The sequence below is a fragment of the Oryctolagus cuniculus genome, chromosome 2 (genome assembly GCF_964237555.1).
Source record: "Oryctolagus cuniculus chromosome 2, mOryCun1.1, whole genome shotgun sequence".
Taxonomy (NCBI): domain Eukaryota; kingdom Metazoa; phylum Chordata; class Mammalia; order Lagomorpha; family Leporidae; genus Oryctolagus; species Oryctolagus cuniculus.
In genome coordinates, this window is record NC_091433.1 from 59,206,462 (window position 1) to 59,228,588 (window position 22,127).

The 22,127-nt window shown below is 45.2% G+C and overlaps 1 pseudogene; it reads left to right on the forward strand.

Annotated features, from left to right (window-relative positions):
* The first annotated feature begins 573 nt into the window (after positions 1-573).
* LOC100352231 (succinate--CoA ligase [ADP-forming] subunit beta, mitochondrial pseudogene) lies at positions 574-21,404 on the forward strand (annotated as a pseudogene).
* The last annotated feature ends 723 nt before the right edge of the window (positions 21,405-22,127 follow it).

Sequence of the window (22,127 nt, forward strand, 5' to 3'; positions counted from 1 at the left end):
GTCGCTCCCCCTCTTTGTGGAGGAGTAACACAGGACCCTGCGTTGTTCTTTCGTCTGCTCGGCCCTTCCCGGGTTTGCTGCTGGTTCTTCCCGGGTTGGCTACCGTCCCTTCCACCTCTGTGGAAGGGCGGTTCCCCCTGCCACCTTTCCCACTTCCGCGGGGGAGCGGCACACCGCCGGCCGGCTCTCTCAGGGGCTACACAGGTGTTCCTTCAGATAGATGTTCCTGGTGCATGTTGTCTCTCTCTTCCTTTATAGTCCTCTTCCACCAATCCCAACTCTGCTACCCACACGCCGAGTACGCTGCTCTCCTCCAATCAGGAGCAGCTCCTGCAGCTTATTGGTTGAACTGGAGGCAGCTGGGTAGAAGCTGTTTGCTCCTCTCCCAGTGCCCCGCGGCTGCTTCTCGGCGCCTCGCCGCCCCGCAGCTGCTTCCCGGCTTTGCGCCGCTTCAGCCCGCGCTTCTCTCATCTGCGCGGCTTCCCGGCGCCCGCCCTGCGGCGGGCTCCCGGCTCTGCGCGCCTCGGCTTCGCACGCACACTCCGCGGTCTCCACGCCCTTCGCGTCCGCACCATGGCCTCGCACCAGCCCCGCGTTCCCTATCTATTCACGCCCCGTGCTCTCTCTGCACGCGGCGGTTTCCGTGAGTCACACAGTGTAGCTTACCTTTCTGCCACCACCGGTATTCAGTCCAAGTTCCCCGGACTAACCTGGCGAATTCCAACCTGGCGGCCCACGTCTCTGCCTCTGGTTCCAGATTTTCGCCTTTTGCTCCCCGGGCTGACTTGAAGAATTCCAAGCTGGCTTACGTCTCCGCCTCGGCCTGCACTCGCGGCTTCATCCTCCCTAACATTTTTCTCTACCCGGTATGTTTCCCTAAGTTTTCTTCCAACAATATTCCTCCCTCATTTCTCCTGGCCTCTCCCCACAGTCCGTATCCAAGTCTAAGTTTCTTCTAGGTTTCACTTTCACTTTCAACCTGCAGTCCGTATCTGAGTCTAAGTTTCTTCTTGCTTTCACTTTAAATCCTAACTTCTTTCCCACAGTCCGTATCCGAGTCACGGCACCATTATGTCGCTCCCCCTCTTCATGGAGGAACGACACTAAGCCCTGCCTAGGCTTCATATCCGAGTCACGGCACCATTATGTCGCTCCCCGTCTTCGTGGAGGAACGACACAGGACCCTGCGCTGTTCTTTTGTCTGCTCGGCCCTCCCCAGGTTTGCTGCTGGTTCTTCCCGGGTTGGCTACTGTCCCTTCCACCTCCGTGGAAGGGCGGTTCCCCCTGGCCACTTTCCCCACTTCCGCAGGGGAGCGGCACACCGCCGGCCGGCTCTCTCGGGGGCTGCACAGGTGTTCCCTCAGATGTTCCCCTTAGATGTTCCTGGTGCATGTTGTCTCTCTCCTCCTTTATAGTCCTCTTCCGCCAATCCCAACTGGGCTGCCCACACGCCGAGTACGCTGCTCTCCTCCAATCAGGAGCAGGATCAGCTCCTGGAGGTCATCACTCAAGTTGGCAAGAGGCAGCTGCGTAGAAGCTGTTTTCTCCTCTCCCAGCGCCATATTGTGGGAGAGCAGATGCATAGAATAAGTCTTAATTCCAGTAACTTAGTCTAGTCTGAGTTGCTCCCCACATTTGGTCAATGAATCAAAATCTCCATCTGAACTCGAAGCTATGATAGTGTCCAGGATCCAAGGAAAACAAACATGGCTCTTATTTTTTTTCCTGCAAAATCAAACAAGAGAATAACTGTATTCATACAGTAGGGCAGCTAGTAATGAAGTGACTGGATTGTTCATTAATAATTTTCCCTCATTTTTGAAAGCTAATGTCCTGGATATAGATACTCTTCATTGATAGTATTTACAGTCAACCCTTTCACTATGACATCTAATTGCCTGTTGATTTCCATTATTTCTAATAAAGAGTTAGCTGTTAGTGGAATTCTTTTGAAAATGTCATCTTTGTTTTTCCTGCTTCCAAGATGTCTCTTTGTCTTGACATCAACATGTTAATTATGTGTCTGATGTTATTCTTTTTTGTTTTTATGATATTTGGAGCTCAATGGAATTCATGGATATATAGGTTAATATTTTTCATCAAATTTAGGAAGTATATGGCCATGATGATTTTTACATTTTTTTGTGTGTATGTCATGCCTTTCTTCTGGTATTCTTTGTAGACATATGTTGATAGACTTAATGGTGTCCCACATTTGAATGAGGCTCAGTTCATTGTCCTTCATTATTTTCCCCTCTGTTCAGACTGAAGAATCACTGTTGATCATTTTTTGATTTACTTTTCTCTTGCCAACTTAACATGGTTATAATACTTTTAAATTTCAGAATTTTAGCTCTTCTCTACGTCTTAATCATTATTGATATTCTATCTTTGAGGAGACATTGTCAGCATACCTTCCTTTAGTTCTTTAAACCTCATTTCCTTTCCTTTTTCAAGTATATGTATATTGACTGCTTTGAAATGTTTCTTGCCAAGTCCAACATCTTGGAACCTCAAAAGTTTCATTTGGTGGTGTGCCCCTTCTATTTCCAATGACTTTTCACAAGGGACACTTTCTTTTTTTATTTAATTTTATTTAATGAACATAAATTTCCAAAGTACAGCTTATGGATTACATTAGCTTCCCCCCCCCATAATTTCACTCCCACCCACAACACTCCCTTCTCCCACTCCCTCTCCCCTTCCATTCACATCAAGATTAATTTTCAATTATCTTTATATACAGAAGATCAATTTAGCATATATTAAGTAAAGATTTCAACAGTTTGCACCCACACAGAAACACAAAGTGTAAAATACTATTTGAGTACTAGTTATAGCATTAATTAAACACCTAAGAGTAATTGTGTATTAATTACAGAGTTCAACCAATAGTTTTAAGTAGAACATAAAAAATACTAAAAGGGTAAAGTATTGTTATTTTTTGTTTGTTTGTTATATAGCTTTTTTTATTTAATAAATGTGAATTTACAAAGTGCAACTTTTAGGGACACTTTCTATTTCCTTGTTTACCTGATTACTTTTTTTTTGAAAGCGGGACCTCTTACATACATATTGATCCTGCCATCGTGAGATGCTATTGTTTGAGAATTTACTTAACAGTGGCTATTTCTATTTTTCCAATAATAGTCAGCTTCCGATATTCCTGCTCAGGTGTTTTTTTCTTATTTTTAACCTCTTAGCCTGGCTCTTTATGGATTAACCTTAGGTCATATAAGCTAATATTTATCAAATATTGCCCTTTATTCTCCTAGAATATGAGAGTATTACCCTTTACTACTGGAGATGTGTATAGCTTAGAAATTGTAGTCTTGGGGGCCCGGCACCATGGCGCAGTAGGTTAATCCTCTGCCTGCAACACCGGCATCCCATATGGGCGCCAGTTATAGTCCCGGCTGCTCCTCTTCCAATCCAGCTCTCTGTTATGTCCTGGGATAGCAGTAGAAAATGGCCCAAGTGCTTGGGCCCCTGCACCCATGTGGGAGACCTGGAAGAAGCACCTGGCTCCTGGCTTCAGATTGGCGCAGCTCCAGTCATTGTGGCCACCTGGGGAGTGAACCAGCGGGTAGAAGACCTTTCTCTCTGTCTCTCCCTCTTACTGTCTGTGATCCAGCTCTCAAATAAATAAATAAAATACTAAAAAAAAAAATAAATTGTAATCTTGGTTCCTTAAGCTCATATTTTTGCCTTATGTCCAGCCATGGACCGTAACTTGAATTGTCCTGTTCCTGTCACTCTTGAGAAGACACAGCCTTGGACATACTCATGAGCACAGTCTCCCAGATTGCCAAGACTGCATGTGATTTTCTTACCATTGCTGGTTTCTAAGAGTTGCTCCTTTATCAAGGTAATTTATTGTTCACTCTGTGGTTTTTCAGAGGTTATTTTCAAATCCTTGGTGCCAGTGTTGCAGAGTCTGAGGTCATCACAATTCTTTTCTTCACCAAGGCTGTATCTCACACCCATGAAGAATGATGAGCATGCAGAAGGATGAGTATGTAAAGCAGAAGTAGTTTATTGAACGAAAGCAAAAACCCAAAAGAGAAAGAAAAAGCTCTGGCAATACCAGTAAGGATCCCTGAAGAAAGGAGTCATTGAGGGTGAATAAATAAAAATAAATAAAGGAGATGTTTATAAACCTTCACTGTTTTGCCTATAGTAAACAGGGTTAAAGCCAACTAAAGTCTAGCCATGGTATTACACTCTTAGTAGAGGTAAGCAGGTGAACAAGACAAAGAGAATTAGCACTCAGAGCAACAAGCTGATTCCAAAAGTATCTGCAGGGACTGATGGATGATGGGATTGAGGGATGATGGAATCAAGACATGAAGGCTGGGGAGGAATGTGCATAACAGATTTACTTATCTTTATTAAAAAGAAATTTCAGAATTTAAGTGGTTTAGCAACACTATCTTCCTTAGAGGTGTTAAAGTCATCCTCCAGGATTCAATCTGAAATTTATTTGGAAACCCAGGCCTTCACTCAGGAATTGTGGATCTAGGACTCTAATCTAGACATTTTTACCGTAGTGTAAATTGAAAGAAGAATCACAGTATAGGAACCCTCCCAATCTTCTTCTGTAGAGGAAGATTGAGTTGGAAGGGCCTTGATTAACATGTAGTCTCCTGGGGTATACTTAGGTTGTCCCAATCACCTGGGTTTTGTCTACTTGAGGTTTTTTCTGGCTGCATAGGTCTGTAGAACTTCCTATTCATAGTCATGGTCTGGGCTTTCAGTCTTGTCTGAAAAAACAGTAATAAGATTAAGAGAGAATAAGTTTTGAGTGGATTGCATGGCCCTCCAGGAATAATGCTTGGTGTTTTAAAAGGTGATTGTTAACCAGAGGCTTCCTTTTAAGGATAGCAGTTTTATCAGATTATGAGCGGTACACACTATTAGATTTTCATCCTAAGGTCTGTTTAGTGGTTTCAGTGATTAAGAGGCAAAGGACTCAGAGGCAGGATGACTACCTCTTGGTTACTAGATCAAGTTCTTCACTAAGATCCCCAACAGGTTAGTGAGCTGGTTCCTTACACTGATTCAACAACCCTAAAGCCATCTCTTTTCTCTCTGTAACAAGTAGATTGAAGACTTTGCTCACTGGGAGGCTTAAAGCTGGGGCCTTGCATGAGGCCTGTTTAAGATGAATGAAGGCCTGTAGTACCTCTGGGCCTCTTGTCAAAATATGGGTCGCTGCCATCTGGGTATCTTTTCTCAGTCAATACAAAGGAATGGGCTATTCCCCATGTACAGAAATCCAGAGTGGACAGCATCCTGTGATTCCCAGGAAGCCTCTATGCTATTTAAGGATTTTATGAAATGGAAAGGTAGCTATGGGCTTCATTCTACCTTCTCCCAGTGCCTGAGTTCCTTCAGATAAGGTTAAGCTTAGATACTTTACAGAAGGCTGGAAGAGTTGGTCTTTAAATTTTGAGACTTTATAGCCTCTTTTTGCCAGAAAGTTAAGAAGGGCCTTATAGCCCAATTGCGGAGGAAAACATTAAGCACATACTGTAGAACAGTGACCTATGAATGAAAAAATTCCAACAAGTGTTGGAATTTTGGACAAGTGCCTTGTCCAAACAAACAGTCTCTGAAAGCTTGCAACAATACAATCCAAGTTAATTGAGTGGATTGAGTTTAGGAGTCCTCAAAAGCAAACAAATATTGAGAGTTGTGTTGTAAAAGTATACAAAAAGAGGTATCCTTTAATCCACAACTGCAAACCATTTTGTCCCTCCTGGAATTTGGGATGGTAAAATGTAAGGGTTAGGGACCAATGGGTGAATGGGGATCACAGCCTCATTAATGAGACAGAAATCTTGTACATTCACCATTTGGTTTTTGAACTCCCATGATTGTAGTGTTACAAAAACTACTGCATGGTTTTAGAAGTTCCTGTTACTGGCCGGCGCCGTGGCTCACTAGGCTAATCCTCCACCTGTGGGGCCGGCACACCGGGTTCTAGTCCAGGTCGGTGCGCCGGATTCTGTGCTGGTTTCCCCTCTTCCAGTCCAGCTCTCTGCTGTGGCCCGGGGTGCACTGGCCGCAGTGGCCATTGGGGGGTGAACCAATGGTAAAAGGAAAGCCTTTCTCTCTCTCTCACTGTCCACTCTGCCTGTCAAAAAGAAGAAGTAGTTCCTTTACTTTAACTTCTCTATTATGGCTTTTAACTCATGCCAGGTCTTTGATTTTAAGGTATATTGTTTTTGATAGGGGAAACAGGAGGAATCCTTAAGATGAATCTGCACTGGTTAGACAGTTATTTCTCAGCCAGTCTCCTTTAGTTGCCCAAACCTCTGGATTAATGTACCAGAGACATGAAGATGGTAGTTTCCATCCAGGCTAAGAGATTTTTCCTTGATAGGATCAGGAAGGCATGTGTAAAAATCAAGCTATCCCAGTTAGAGCTTAGAGGCTGGGTGAAGTATCTAACTAAAATTTTTCCTTAGATCTGTCTCATGGTCACATAAAGGAAGAAGGGAGATCTAGATTTGAGAGGACAGAAATGTGGCTCGAGCATCTATGAAGTCAACTTCTTTCCATTTAACAGGACCACCTGGAGCTCCTGAGTGCTAACTGTTTGGGTGATAGCGGCTTGTAGAAGAAGTCCCAGGCGGCTAGCATTGTGGCACAGCAGGTTAAGCCTCCATTTGTGATGCTGGCATCCCATATGGACACCAGTTCAAGTCCCAGCTGCTCCACTTCCAATACAGCTCTCTGCTAATGTGCCTGAGAAAGTAGCAGAAGATGGCTCAAGTCCTTGGGTCCCTGCACCCATGTGGGGGACTCAGGTGAATCTCCTTGCTCCTGGCTTCAAACCAGGTCAGCTTTGGCCATTGGGGCTATCTGGGGAGTGAACCAGTAGAACCTCTCCTTCTTCCTCTCCTTCTTCCTCCCCCTCTCCTTTCCCTTTTTAACTCTCAAATAAATAAATAAATATTTCCCAAAAAAGCAGTAGCAGCAGCAACCCTGGACCCATTCAGTCCAATTGAGTCATCCAAGAAGGAGGCCTGACCCCAGTGGCCTTGATTTCCAAAGCAGCCAATCCCCAGGGCCACTGGAGTTTTCTACAGCTACAGGAATTGGACACTTCTTGAAGTATCCCACCTGATGACAGCCATAGCACTGAGGCTACTACCAGAGCTGCAACCTTTTCCTTTATCCCTCTATCTCACTGAGTCTCCTCATGGTCCCAGCTGTAAAACACCAAAATGGCAAACTTCAGGAAAATTTTCTAAGGTACTCTTGGGTTCAATAGCTAGGTTCTAAAGCTTTCTCCTATATCTGAAGCTGATCAAATAATGAAAACTGTCTGGCCCTTGGGATATAGGAACATATGTTCAACCAAAGCTTCTTTTTTTTTCCCTTAAGATTTATTTATTTATTTGAAAGGCAGAGTTACAGAGAGGCAGAGGCAGAGAGAGAGAGAGAGAGAGGTATTCCATCCCGATTCACCCCCCAAATGGCCACAATGGCCAGAGCTGGGCTGATCTGAAGCCAGGAGCCAGGAGCTTCCTCTGGGTCTTCCACACAGGTGCAGGGGCCCAAGGACTTGGGTCATCTGCTGCTGCTTTCCCAAGCCACAGCATAAAGCTGGATTGGAAGTGGAGCAGCCAGGACTCAAATAAGCACCCATATGGGATGCAGGCACAGCAGGCAGCAGCTTTACCCACCATGCCACAGAGCCGGCCCTCTCAGACTTTCTAGAAAGGCTGAGTGATTCCCAGGGTCTTGGTCTTTCACAGATGGAGTAATTTAAGGGTGTGGTCTTTATCTCATGCATTCAAGTAGGCTGTTCTTTGAGCTAGCTGTTGTCTAAATTGGCATTTGTAAGCAAGTAAACCTGTTTTTTTTTCTTTAAGGTCTGAGGGTCAAAACAATCTCAGTGCCCAAAAATGCATTATAAAGAGACGCCTGCTGAAGATGGTTTCCCATCTCAAATAAGAGGAAAAGAAACAAAGTCTTCTCCAAGGTTCACCTCTAACCACTTGCAGCATCACTCAAGTCCCTGGGCTGTGGGAGCATAGTATCCTGCAGCACACTGCAGGGAGAGGTCACAGAACAGTAGTGTCCTTGCCTATACTTCAACTCTGCCCTTGATTACCTGAGATTCTTGATCCTGTAGATCATGGATGCATGTGTGATCCAACACTCACAGTTGAGGAGGGTTAAGCCAACAGGAGAAGTTGCCTTTACCTGTGCCTAACTTTGACCCTCCCTCCTGCCTCCCTTTCCTTCAGACCTGATGTAACCAACTTCTGAAGACATCCCGCCCACATCCATATATCTGAAACCTGGCTCTCTGGAGGACCAAATACATGATCCTCCTCAGGATTATATTCCGTAGGCTTGAATCTCTTACACTATATACCTTGACCTAACTGCTCTATGAGACCCTTGGGCCCAGATGTTTCATCCTCCCGACAGTCTAGACCTCCCTTTTTGAACTTTGTGTAATTTGGTAATGCCCAGTTATTTAATGTTTAGCTTTCCTGTGCTTTTGTCAGTCCCCCTTTTAAAACATCTGGCCTATTCACTGAACCTGATTGCTTAGGCAGGACAATAACACCATTTGCCTTTCTTTTCCCTTTCTCTTCAGCCAGCTACAGCCACATAGCCAGAATAACATGCATGCACACCTGTCTCATGTATATCAGCCAGCTCCCTGTCCTGGATGTGTGTGTCCCACCCAGGGGGTAGAGACTCTCCATGAGTGCATCACTCCCACAACTATATGGACTACAACATCCCCCTTCCAGGAGTTTTAACCCTTAGTGCCAGAATGCATGAGGTAGGGGAGGGTTGTGAGCAAGGATGGGAATTCAGGGGGAAAGGCAGCCAACTCCCTGTCTCAGTGCTCTAGTCAGATGCTGAAGGCAGGGGAGAGAGACTAAGTTCCCATTAGCCCTAGGCAGCTCCACGATGCTATGCTCCCGATAGTGCAGGAATTTGAGTGACGCTTCAAGTGGTTAAAGGCAGAAACTTAGGGATGACTTTGTTTCCTTTCTTCTTATTTGATATGACAAAACCATCATCATATAACCAAGATAACATGCAGAACTGTGGGGAGCAGCCCGGACTGGACTGAGTTACTGGAATTAAGACTTATTCTATGCATCTGCTCTCCCACAATATGGCGCTGGGAGAGAAGTAAACAGCTTCCGCACAGCTGCCTCCAGTTCAACCAATAAACTGTAGGACTTGCTCCTGATTGGAGAGCAGCGTACTCGGCGTGTGGGCAGCCGAGTTAGGATTGGCGGAGGAGGACTATAAAGGAGGAGAGAGACGGCATGCACCAGGAACATCTATGGGGAACATCTAAGGGAACCCGTGCAGCCCCCCAGAGAGCCGGCCGGCGGTGTGCTGCTCCCCTGCGGAAGTGGGGAATGTGGCCAGGGGGAACTGCCCTTCCACGGAGGTGGAAGGGATAGTAGCCAACCCGGGAGGAACCAGCAGCAAACCCGGGGAGGGCCGAGCAGACGAAAGAACAGCGCAGGGTCCTGTGTCATTCCCCCATGAAGACGGGGAGCGACATAATGGTGCCGTGACTCGGATATGAAGCCTAGACAGGGTTTAGTGTTGCTCCTCCACGAAGAGGGGGAGCAACATAATGGTGCCGTGACTCAGATAGGAAACCTAACTCGGATAGGAAACCTAGCTCGGATAGGAAACCTAGGACGGATAGGAAACTTAGGAGGGAAGAAATGGAAAAATACCGGAGAGAGAGACTAGCAAAGAGCCTAGGTGCTGGAAGAAGCTATTGAAAGCCTAGGCATAGACTCGGATATGGACTGTGGGAAAGAAGTTAGGATTGAAGGCGAAAGTGAAAGCTTTCATAGACTCGGATGCGGACTATGGCGGGGAAGCTAGGAGATTGAAAGCGAAAGTGAAACCTGGAGGAGGCTTGGACTCGGATACGGACTGTGGGGAGAAGCCAGGAGAAATGAGAGGAATATTGTTGGAAGAAAACTTAAGGAAACATACCAGGTAGAGAAAAATGTTAGGGAGGATGAAGCCGCGAGTGCAGGCCGAGGCGGAGATATAAGCCACCTTGGAATTCTTCAAGTCACCCCGGGGAGCAAGAGGCGAAGATCTGGAACCAGAGGCAGAGACGTGGGCCGCCAGGATTCGCCAGGTTAGTCCGGGGAACTTGGACTGAATGCCGGTGGCGGAAACATTCGCGGAAGCCGCCGCGTGCAGAGAGAGCACGGGGCGTGAACAGATAGGGAACGCGGGCTGGCGCGAGGCCGTGGTTCAGACGCGAAGGGGCGTGGAGACCGCGGAGTGTGCGCGCGAAGCCGAGCCTCGCAGAGCCGGGAGCCCGCCGGCGGGGCGAGGCGCCGGGAAGCCATGCAGAGCCGTGAAGCTGCTGCGGGGCGAGGTGCCGAGAAGCAGCCTCGGGGCGAGGTGCCGGGAAGCTGCAGGGATAAGAGAAATAGAAGTTTAGAAGCAAAGTGAGAGAAATAGGAATGCTGGAAGATAGAAGTAAAATGGGAGAAATAGGAATGCCCGGAGATAGAGAAATAGAGAAATAGAAAGGCCTCCCTACAACACTGCAATGTGAGAGCTTGGATTCGGTCTGCCTGATTAAGTGAGGCGATGAGCACCTGCGGCGGCTAGCAGCTTATGCGCCGCAGGCCACCGAAGACAGGCACGAATTAACATCAGTAAGGCCTCCCCACAATACAACAATGAGAAAGCTTGGATTCGGTCTGCCTGATTAAGGCGGTAAGCGCCAGCAAGCAGCTCGACCAGAGTATGAGCTGCAGGTCACCGAAGATAGGCACGAATCAACACCAATAAGCCTCCCCACAATATGGCAATGAGAAGGCTTGGATTCGGTTTGCCTGATAGGGCTTGTAAGCCCCTGCAGGCAGAGCAGAGCATGCGCTGCAGGGCACCGAACACAGGCACGCATCAGCGCCTAAAAACCTCCTCACAACATGGCAAAGAGAGGACCCGGATTCGGTTTTCCTGATTGATAGGACTTGTAAGAGCCTGTGGCAACTCTAGCAAGTAGAGCAGAGTGTGTGCCGTGGGACACCGAAGACAGGCGCGTATCAACGCCAAAAATAAAAAGAAAGGGGGATCTGTGGGGAGCAGCCCGGACTGGACTGAGTTACTGGAATTAAGACTTATTCTATGCATCTGCTCTCCCACAATATGGCGCTGGGAGAGAAGTAAACAGCTTCCGCACAGCTGCCTCCAGTTCAACCAATAAACTGTAGGACTTGCTCCTGATTGGAGAGCAGCGTACTCGGCGTGTGGGCAGCCGAGTTAGGATTGACGGAGGAGGACTATAAAGGAGGAGAGAGACGGCATGCACCAGGAACATCTATGGGGAACATCTAAGGGAACCCGTGCAGCCCCCCAGAGAGCTGGCCGGCGGTGTGCCGCTCCCCTGCGGAAGTGGGGAATGTGGCCAGGGGGAACTGCCCTTCCACGGAGGTGGAAGGGATAGTAGCCAACCCGGGAGGAACCAGCAGCAAACCCGGGGAGGGCCGAGCAGACGAAAGAACAGCGCAGGGTCCTGTGTCGTTCCCCCATGAAGACGGGGAGCGACACAGAACAAGGTATCTGATATAAAGCCACAGGGAATGGGTCTTCTCTAGAACCATGTCTCTTTGACTGTGGAGTATAAAGCATGAGACTTTTATACAAGAACATGTATGACATAATTTTAAATTAACTCAAGCAGTTATTCTCTATCCTACTTGAGAGCATTATCTTTTGAGAGTCCCAGGGATCCAACTAGAAGGTTCAATCTCAAAAGATTCAGTTTAGAGCTGTAAATCTACAGAACTGTCAGAGGTTTAAAACATTTGGTCAATGTAAAAGAAGTAATAATCCATAATCCATTTAACTTGAGATTTTAACCAAAGTTGTTGGCCAGATCTAATCAGAGTTATGGTTATCACTGAAACATTTAAAAATATGCAGATAATATTAACTCCTTAAAGATTCATTTCTTTCAAACAATAGAGAATCAGATAATCTTGTCAGGAGCTGAAGAAAAAAAAAGTCATCAAAGTCTAAACTGCAGAAAAGGAAGAAAAAATCTATCAGGTTAAAAAGAGTTAATGGGGGCCGGCGCCGTGGCTCACTAGGCTAACCTCCACCTAGTGGTGCCGGCACACCAGGTTCTAGTCCCAGTCGGGGCGCCAGATTCTGTCCCGGTTGCCCCTCTTCCAGGCCAGCTCTCTGCTATGGCACAGGAGGGCAGTGGAGGATGGCCAAAGTGCTTGGGCCCTGCACCTCATGGAAGACCAGGAGAAGCACCTGGCTCTTGGCTTCGGAGTACGGCGCACCGGCCGCAGCACGCCACCCATGGCGGCCATTGGAGGGTGAACCAACGGCAAAGGAAGACCTTTCTCTCTGTCTCTCTCTCACTGTCCACTCTGCCTGTAAAAAATAAAAAAAAGAGTTAATGGGTTAAGGTCTCTCTCTTAGATGGGGAACCTGTCTGCCCTTCTCATTTCCTGCCATTTGAGACTAAGTGAGGGGGGTAGGAAAGAGAAAGTGAGGAATACAGATTCTGTCCAACATCCTAACAGGCAACTGAAGTCTGGATCTGATCAGAGTCTTCAAGCAACACTGGGGAGCTGCCCAAAACAGAAACCTTGAATTAGTCTGAGATCTTACTTTCATGCATTGGGTGAATTTTCACAAAAGGAAACTGAGGCAGATCAAGGCCACATCACCACTGTCATGAGTACAGTGCTGTGGCACAGTGAGTTAAGCCTTTTCCTAAAGTGCTGGCATCCCATATAGGCACCAGAGTTTGTGTCCCAGCTGCTCCTCTTCCAATCCAGCTCTCTGCTAATGGCCTGGGAAAGCAGCGGAAGAGGGCCCAAGTGCTTAGGCTCCGGTACCCATATGGGATACATGGAAGAAGCTCCTGGCTCTTGGCTTCAGATCGGCTCAACTCTGGCCACTGCAGCCATCTGGGGAGTGAACTAGTGGATGGAATAATACCTCTCTGTGTCTCCACCTCTCTTTCTCTGTAACTCTGCCTCTCAAGTAAATGGATAAATATTCTTTTTTTTTGACAGGCAGAGTGGACAGTGAGAGAGAGAGACAGAGAGAAAGGTCTTCCCTTGCCGTTGGTTCACCCTCCAATGGCCACCGTGGCCGGCGTGCTGCGGCCGGCGCACCGCGCCGATCCGATGGCAGGAGCCAGGAGCCAGGTGCTTTTCCTGGTCTCCCATGGGGTGCAGGGCCCAAGCACCTGGGCCATCCTCCACTGCACTCCCTGGCCACAGCAGAGGGCTGGCCTGGAAACGGAGCAACCGGGACAGAATCCGGCGCCCCGACCGGGACTAGAACCCAGTGTGCCGGCGCCGCAAGGCGGAGGATTAGCCTAGTGAGCCGCGGCGCCGGCCTGGATAAATATTTTTTAAAAAAGAAAGTCACTGGGCTTAGATCACTCATACCCTGCCCTGAATAAATCTTCTATTAACTTTTTCTTAAAAAAATTACCAGTGCCAAAAGGTGGAGAGATGAGTCAAGTCTTCACCAGCAAGCCTTCTGAGTCTTTAAAGCCAGCATCTGTGCTAATTACCTTTAACTACTGATAGAGTCCCAGTATTTTTAGTTGATAGTGGACAATGGAGCAGAACAAGGAACTCTGAAATAATAAGCAGAGGCAGTCTGTCTTTACTCAGCCTTCCAAGGATCCCAGCTGGGACCCTAAGAAATGAGTCTGTGGTTACTAAGTATTTTTCTCTGCTCAGTCCGTGTCTCATGTTCCTGAAGAAGGAGCCAGTGTCAAGAGAAGTCCCTGAAGAAGTGAGCTATTGAGGGCTGATTGTCTAGGGGTTTTTATGGGATGCTATAAAATGGAAAGATCTCATGATTGGTTTGGAGAAAGGATGGTTTTGATCAGTTAATTGGGTGAACGTTTCAATCGAGACTTTATTTTTGTCTTTATTAAGACAAAAAAAAAAAAAAACACATGAAACTTCCCCCACAAGATGCATAATTCTCATTACCTACATCAGTTACAACAGCACAGAAAACCTTAGTTACAAGATCTAGCACATGACCTCAACATTCTTCACACAAGTCGGATGCCCGTCTTTCCTCAGGTCCTCTGAGACTCATCTCCAGAGGGTGGAGAGGGGTCCACTGGTCCCTGTATACACAGCCAGGCGACTACTATCATCTGTACAGCAGCAGTTCTCTTACACTGATCTGTATGTGATTTGGGCATGTTTCAAAATCTATCCCATGTCCTGTTCTGATTGTTCCACATGGGTGCAGCCTAACTCTGTGCACAATCTTTGTTAGGCCTAGAGTCGACTGTGATCCCAGTATTGACCGTCTTCAATCTTTACCTGTGTTTCTCTCTGTTAAACTGTTGATTTTCCTGCTGTTTCATATTGTTCTCCTTGTAGGATAGAGCAATGAATGAGCTCTTAATTGCTCTCCTCCAAAACTGCCATTGCTTTTGGCAACAACCCATGGCATTGGATTCTCCATTGTTCTAAATAGTTTCAGTCCCCTCAAATAATCATGGCCATCTTTGTCCTGTGGCCAGTCCATCTTGCCTTTCTCTCTCCTGGGCAGAAAATTGCTACTGCACATGTCCCAGGAGATCAACAGCAGTCTCCATCTCCCAAAATGACACATCCCTGTTACCTGCAACCACTGATGGGGTGGTGACCTTTTGTCTTCTTGGCTTGGCCCTCCCAGTGTGAATGCTCCATTTTATAAGTAAGGTAGGGGATGGGAATGATTAGAGACTGGTGTTCTCTGCCTGAGTAGAATGTCCACACTGCAGTGTGGCCTGAGAGACCAATCATGTCCTCTCTACATCTACCCATAATAGAGCTTCATCTACCTATAATAGAGCTTCTGCAAACACTAAAGTCTGAAGCGAATGGAAAAGGACATGAGAAACAACAGATGCCCCTGGTGAATCTACAGCCCTAGACAAGGCGCTAGGGTCAATGGAGCCTTTGTTCTTTTGCACCAACTTGTATTAGATGTCTTAGAGTGGTGTCCTTAAGATAGATCTTGAGGAGAGAAGAGAGCAGCACCTGACTTAAGCGCTATAGATTGTCACAATTCTTTTTTTTTTAAACTTTTATTTAGTAAATATAATTTTCCAAAGTACAGTTTATAGATTACAATGGCTTTTTTCCCCCTCATAACTTCAGATTGTCACAGTTCTTACTGAGATTTTATAGAATTTCATGAATTAATGTTTCTCCACTTGCTGAATGCCCTCAGGATATTTCCAGAGAGAGTAATGATTTTATTTAATGCTTTTCTTCAGTTAAACCATTGTTGATTTAGGATTGAATCCACTGTGATCGTCTTTCCTCTAGTCTAAAAGTCATTCACTAAATATTTTGCCTTCTTAGCTTCATATATATTTTTAAAGATTTTTTTATTAATTTGAAAGAATTACAAAGAGACATAGATCTTTCATACACTAGCCCACTCCCCAAATAGCCACAATGGCTAGGTCTGGGCCAGGCAGAAGCCAGCAGCCAAAAACTCCATCTGGTTCTCCCACATAGATGCAGGGACCCAAGCACTTGGTCATCTTCAGCTGCTTTCCCTAGTGTTATCAAAGTTTAACTGTAAGTGGAGCAGCTGGTATTCAAGCTAGCACTCATCTGGGAAGCTGGCATTGCAGGCCATGGCTTAACCTGCTGCACCACAATGCCAGCTTCATAGCTTCATATTTTTTAAGAAATAAAGTTCTGTATGACAATATTATAAAGCAAGATTTGAATGAATCTAAGGAACTATAACAACCAAGCTCAAAATGTCAGCCTTGATTAGATCTTTATTTTAAAACCAAATAACTACATAAAGGCACTTTAGGGACAATAGGAAGAATATGAAAATGAACTGAAAAACAGGTAATATCAGAAAAGTATAGTCTATTTTATTGGATACAATGATACTATACTTATTTACAGAGGTGTCCTTAGTCAGCATATATGCACTATTTAGTAATTTATGCTGTCTAGTAATACATGCATAAAGAATCATATCTGCAAATAGTTTGAGTATATGTGCATATAATTTTTCAATTTTTCTATATTTAGATATTTTTAGTATATGTGCTGCCGAAGCAAGCACTATATTTTGATATTTTTATAACATTCTGAAACAAAATGGAAATTGTGAACACTGCCTAAATTCTGTTTCCTTTCCCTTCCATTAGTAGTGCATGGAAGTTCTCATTTGTCAATACAATGGATATTAAAACGAGTCTCATTGTTTCTTTCATTGCCTATTCCTACATGTATGTGTGTTTGAGCATATTTTTCTGTGATTTCATGATCTGGAAATTAAACTGTAAGTCACTTTTGAGGATAATTTATCAATATATTTTAAATTTTCAAGTATTTATATCCTATGACCTCAGGAATTCTCTCATTATTTACCCTAAAGAAAAAAATAATCATTCATATATACATAGAATAAACCAGTAAGTATTCTCATTGCAGTATAATTTGCAACTAGGAAAAAAATTGTAATCAACATTACTGACCATTAGAAATGACTTGACAAAGTAGTAACACTCCTATTGTGAATTCACTTGCACCAGCATGTTTCATAATTGTATTAAATGCCCAAAACTAATAAAAAATGCTCAACCTTTTAAAACAGCTAAAGACATTTACTTGGCAGGAAAGCTACCATGATCACAAAGGTGGTTTTTCTTTTTCTTTTTTTTTTATCTTTTTTTTTTTCTTTTTTTAGTGGGAGGTAAAATAGCAAGGTTTATTAGGGAAGGGACATCCGTAAGGACGTAAGGACGGATGTGCACCTCTCCAGACAGGACCTGAGAGAGTGGGAGGGGGTGGGGGGTGGAAGTTACATGGTTGAGTGGAGAGATTACACCTGGCCAGACCAGGCGGGCGGCTCAGCAGAGAGGCAGAGGGCTGACCGCCCAGTCCGGTTGAGGCCGGGGGGGGGGGGGGGGGGGGGGGGGGGGTAAGGAGATGGGTCTTGCTTCCCCACCTCTGCTCCTCTTGGAACAAAGGGTTTTTTGGATGTAAATAGAAAAACTTCTCTCTTGAAAGTCTGAAACAAAGGACTTTATGGATGCAAATATTATCAGACTGGAGGAAGGGAGCAGGGTGTTTGAGATGCAGATACTGGGCTTCACCTGAGAGACTGTGGAAGTTTTGTCAGGCAGAAGTGGTGGGGACCCCCTCACCTGGCAGGTTATCAGGTGGAAGGGGGCAGGGCAGGGCAGGGCAGGATGTGAATACCAGGCTGCCCCTGAAACACCATCAGGATGACCTTGAGATGCAGCATATGCTCGACATAGATGTCTTCTCTCTAGGCCTTCCTGTCACACACACATAAGCTCATAACTGACTTCCTACCTAACATTCCCCCCTCAAGAGGTAATACCCAAAATTCTTCTTTGGGATTATGGATGGAGTTCCGTTTTCTGTAACTTTTTCAAAGCTGGCATATGGGCATTGAGGGGGATTTGGGTATTTCCTCTTGCTATCTGTCTTATGGTGTGCGACAGTGGCCTTGGAAAGACTGTGCTGCTCGGTCCAGAGGGCTGCTCAGGTCGTCCAATGGAATGGGCTGGAAGCCTTGTCTGATGACCACTTGGAGTTCAACAGCTTTTAGTCTCCCCTTCCAGCGCCGATGTGTGGACTTGGAGCCCTGGGCGTCCCTCCTCTCCCCGCTGGTGTCTGTGTCACATCTGACAAAGGTGGTTTTTCCAATGAAAGACTTATCCACTGGACTCAGATATGGGAAACTCAACTGTATAATTTGTGGTAGTGTAGGATGGCTTTCTTGAGCTCCCGTTTATAAGCAATGCTCTAAAACTGTGAATTCAACCATCTCTCATCAAGGCTTCTGGAGAAGGGTCAGAAACTGTCCTTATACCACTTCTACTATGGCTACCTTCACTATTCATTTTATTCTAGTGATATCTTCAGTATATGAATGAAGATACCAAAGTAAAGGTGGCAATTTAACCCAGTTCATCAGAGTATAAAATGAATGGACATACAGAGATAGCTGGATCTGACTGTGGATGGTGGATGAGATTGGGAATTACAGTTCTGAAAGGACTAGTACACAGGGAAGGTATGTCCCTCAGGATCCTCCAGAGAAATAAAATGAATTGTATACATAGATATGTAAATGATTAGATGAAAGGTGGAGATAGAGAGGGAGAAAGAGACAGAGAGAGATGAGATTATAGCAGGGGCTTGTGCTGTGGCATAGCGGGTAAAGGCGCCACCTGCAGGGCCAGCATCCCTATGAGCACCAGTTCGAGTCCTGGCTGCTCCACTTCCAATCCAGCTCTCCGCTATGGCCTGGTAAAGCAGTGGAAGATGGCCCAAGTCCTTGGGCCCCTGCACCGGCATGAGAAACCCTGAGGAAGCTCCTGGCTCCTGGCTTTGGATTGGCAAAGCTCTGGCCGTTTTGGCCATCTTGGGACAGAACAAGCAGATGGAAGACCTCTCTCTCTCTCCTTGACTCTCTGTAGCTCTGCCTTTCAAGTAAATAAATAAATCTCGAGAGAAAGAGAGAGAGAGTGTGTTAGAGATTATATAAGTGTTTGTTAAAAGGAAATGAATCACATGATTGTGGAGACTGACAAGATCTGTCATCTCAAGAGAGCTGATAGTGAGCTCCATTTGTAAAACCGGTAAGCTCGAGAACCAGAGAGAGCCAAAGTTACAGTCTGATTCTGAAAGCAAGAAAACATTAATGTCCCAGTTCACAGGCAGTCAGGCAGGACTTATTCTCTTCCTCAGAGAAGAGTCACCATTTTGTTCTAGTCAGGCCTTCAACTGACTGGAAGCAGCCTACTCCACAAAGCAGAGCAGTGTGCTTTATTTAGTTTACCAATTTAAATATTAATTTCACCCAAAGCAACCTGATGGTAATCCTCCGAATAATGTTTGACGAAGTAACTAAGCACCCACATACTGGCTCGGTCAAGTCAACACACAAAATTAATCATCAGTACACAAAGCGCGGATGCATGATTGGTGCGAACTTGCCTTTCCGCGCGGGTTCCATTTACCCTGGGGTTGACCAGGTGACTGCTCACCGGAACTCCAGATGACTCCTAAGAAGTTGGAAACTGCTGGCTCCAAAGGACCCTTTCTGACTGCCCAGTAGGACACAAAGACGCTGCCTGTGGCAAGTCATCACTACTCCTACCCCAACGCAGGCCGCTGCCCTCGCAACTGCACCAGGGCTTTCACAGCGCGCGCAGGAAGTGACGTGGGCCGCGGCAGGAAGTGACGTATGCCGCGCGCCCACAGAGCTGTGCGTGAGCTGGCACGGTGCCCTAAGGCAAACTGATCCGCTCACTCTGCTTTGTGTGGTGTCGGTACCTGAAAGGTTGTGAAACCTTGTGTTTCTTCCAAAGATAGCGTGCCAAGAGTTTCGTTTTAACCAGGGCGGGCCACTTACTGTTGCACTTTGAACATCATCCACTTTGAGATTCTTCTGAACCATGCATTTATAAGGCTTGTGCTCTTAAAACCTCTGAATTCCTGCTCATTCTTTTTTCCTTGAATGACCATCTTCGCTACAGTGAACTCATTCTCACTATAGCTCAAAAAAGTGAGGTTCCAGTGCAAGGACAAATCATGTACAAAGAAACATCGCAGTGTTAAAAACTGATTAACGACTACTTAACAAACGACTTTTGGGAGGATATAGGACTAATCAACACATTGTGATAAAATGAGTTAGTTACCTATTTGAGAAGAAAGATTGTTTTTAGATGTTGACACACCGTGTCCCAGATAGAATTAAAAAATAAAACACGGGGTCAGCGCTGTGTAGTAGCGGGTAAAGCCGCTGCCTACAGTGCCAGTATCCCATGTGGACACCGGTTCGAGTCCCGGCTGCTCCACTTCCCATCCATCTCTCTGCTATAGCCTGGGAAAGCAGTACAAGATGGCTCAAGTCCTTGCTTCCCTGCACCTAAGTGCATGGGAGACCTGGAGGAAGTTTCTGGATCCTGGTTTCCGATCAGCACAGCACTGGCCATTGCAGCCAACTGGGGAGTGAACCAGCAGATGGAAGACCTCTCTCTCTCTCTCTATCTCTCTGCCTCTCCTCTCTCTGTGTGACTCTGACTTTCAAGTAAATAAACACAAATAAATCCCAGCTCAATTAATGAGTTAAATATGGAAGTTCTGGATTGTTTAATAACCATGGACTCCAGGTGTGGTAGCAGCAGCAAAGGAATCTTTCACTACACAAATGCATGAGTATGGAACTGTTGCAAGCTGATGTCTCTATTCCCAAAGGATCTGTGGCAAAGCCACCATATGAACCTTAAGCAATTGCCAAAAAATTAGGTTGAAAAGATGTGTAGAGGAAACGGATTATTTGAAAGTGGCCTCAACGGAGGAGTAAAAATAGTTTTCAGAAGAAGCACAAGCTGTTTCCTCACAAATAATTGGGGAAAAGCTGCTTACCAAGGGCAGACTATGCAATCAAGTTTTGATCTGTGAGCAGAAAATATCCCAAGGGAGAATACTACTTTGAAATAACAATGGAAAGGTCATTTCAAGATCCTGTATCAACTGGAAGTTCACAAGGTGGTGTCAATATGAAGATGTTGCTGCTGAGAGACTCCTGACAGAATAAAAAATTTATTGATATTATAGAAGGAATCAAAAAAAAAAAGCTGTCTGGCTTGCACAGAAAATGGGATTTCCACCTAACATTGTGGATTCTGCAACAGAAAACATGGTCAAGTTTTACAACCTTTCTCTGAAATATGCAACCATGGTAGAAATAAATCCAATGGTGGAAGGTTCAGATGGAGCTGTGCTGTGTATGGATGCAATGATTAATTTTGATTCTAATTCTGCCTATCATTGAAAGAAAAACTTTGATCTGCAGGACTGGACCCAAGAAGATGAGATGCAGGTATGGCAGATCTCAATGACACTGGCATCAATAGAAATATAGGATGCCTAGTAAATGATGCTGGTTTGGTTAAGGTCACAAAGGATATAATAAAACTTCATGGAGGGACGCCAGCCAACTGTATTGATGGTGATGGTGGTGCCACAGTCCATCAAATAACAGAAGCATTTAATCTTATCACTTCAGATAAAAAGATACTATCTATTTTGGTTAACATAATGAAGGAATCATGTGATGTGATGTTATTGCATGATATATAGTCATGGCAATAAAAGATTTGGAAATTAAAATACCTGTTGTGGCATGGTACAAACCATATGGTTTAATGATGCTAAGGGAATGATAGCAGGCAGTGGACTTAAAATTCTTGCTTCGATGACTTGGATTAAGCTGCTAGGATCATAGTAAAGCTGTCTGAAGTAGTGATTTTAGCCAAGCAAGGCCAAGTGGATGTGAAATTTCAATTGCCAGTTTGATCTGGGAACCTAATGTATGGCTGAAGGTTGTAAATGTGTTAGAATTGTTAAGAATACTGTGTTCTGTGTTCTTTTGCTTTTTTTAATGTGTAGAGATTGTAATTAACATCTAGCCACACAAACTTTTTTTTTAACTTTTATTTAATGAATATAAATTTCCAAAGTACAGCTTATGGATTACAATGGCTCCCCCTCCCCGAAATTCCCTCCCACCCACAACCCTCCCCTTTCCCTCTCCCTCCCCCCTTCCATTCACATCAAGATTCATTTTCAATTCTCTTTATATACAGAAGATCAGTTTAGCATATATTAAGTAAAGATTTCAACAGTTTGCTCCCACATAGAAACACAAAGTAAACAATACTGTTTGAGCACTAGTTATAGCATTGAATCACAATGTACAGCACACTAAGGACAGAGATCCTACATGAGGAGTAAGTGCACAGTGACTCCTGTTGTTGACTTAACAAATTGACACTCTTGTTTATGGCATCAGTAATCACCCTAGGCTCTTGTCATGAGCTGCCAAGGCTATGGAAACCCCCTGAGTTCACTGACTCTGATCATATTTAGACAAGGCCATGGTCAAAGTGGAAGTTCTCTCCTCCCTTCAGAGAAAGGTACCTCCTTCTTTGATGACCTGTTCTTTTCACTGGGATCTCACTCACGGAGATCTTCCATGTAGGGTGGGTTGGTTTTTTTTTTTTTTTTTTTTTTTTTTTT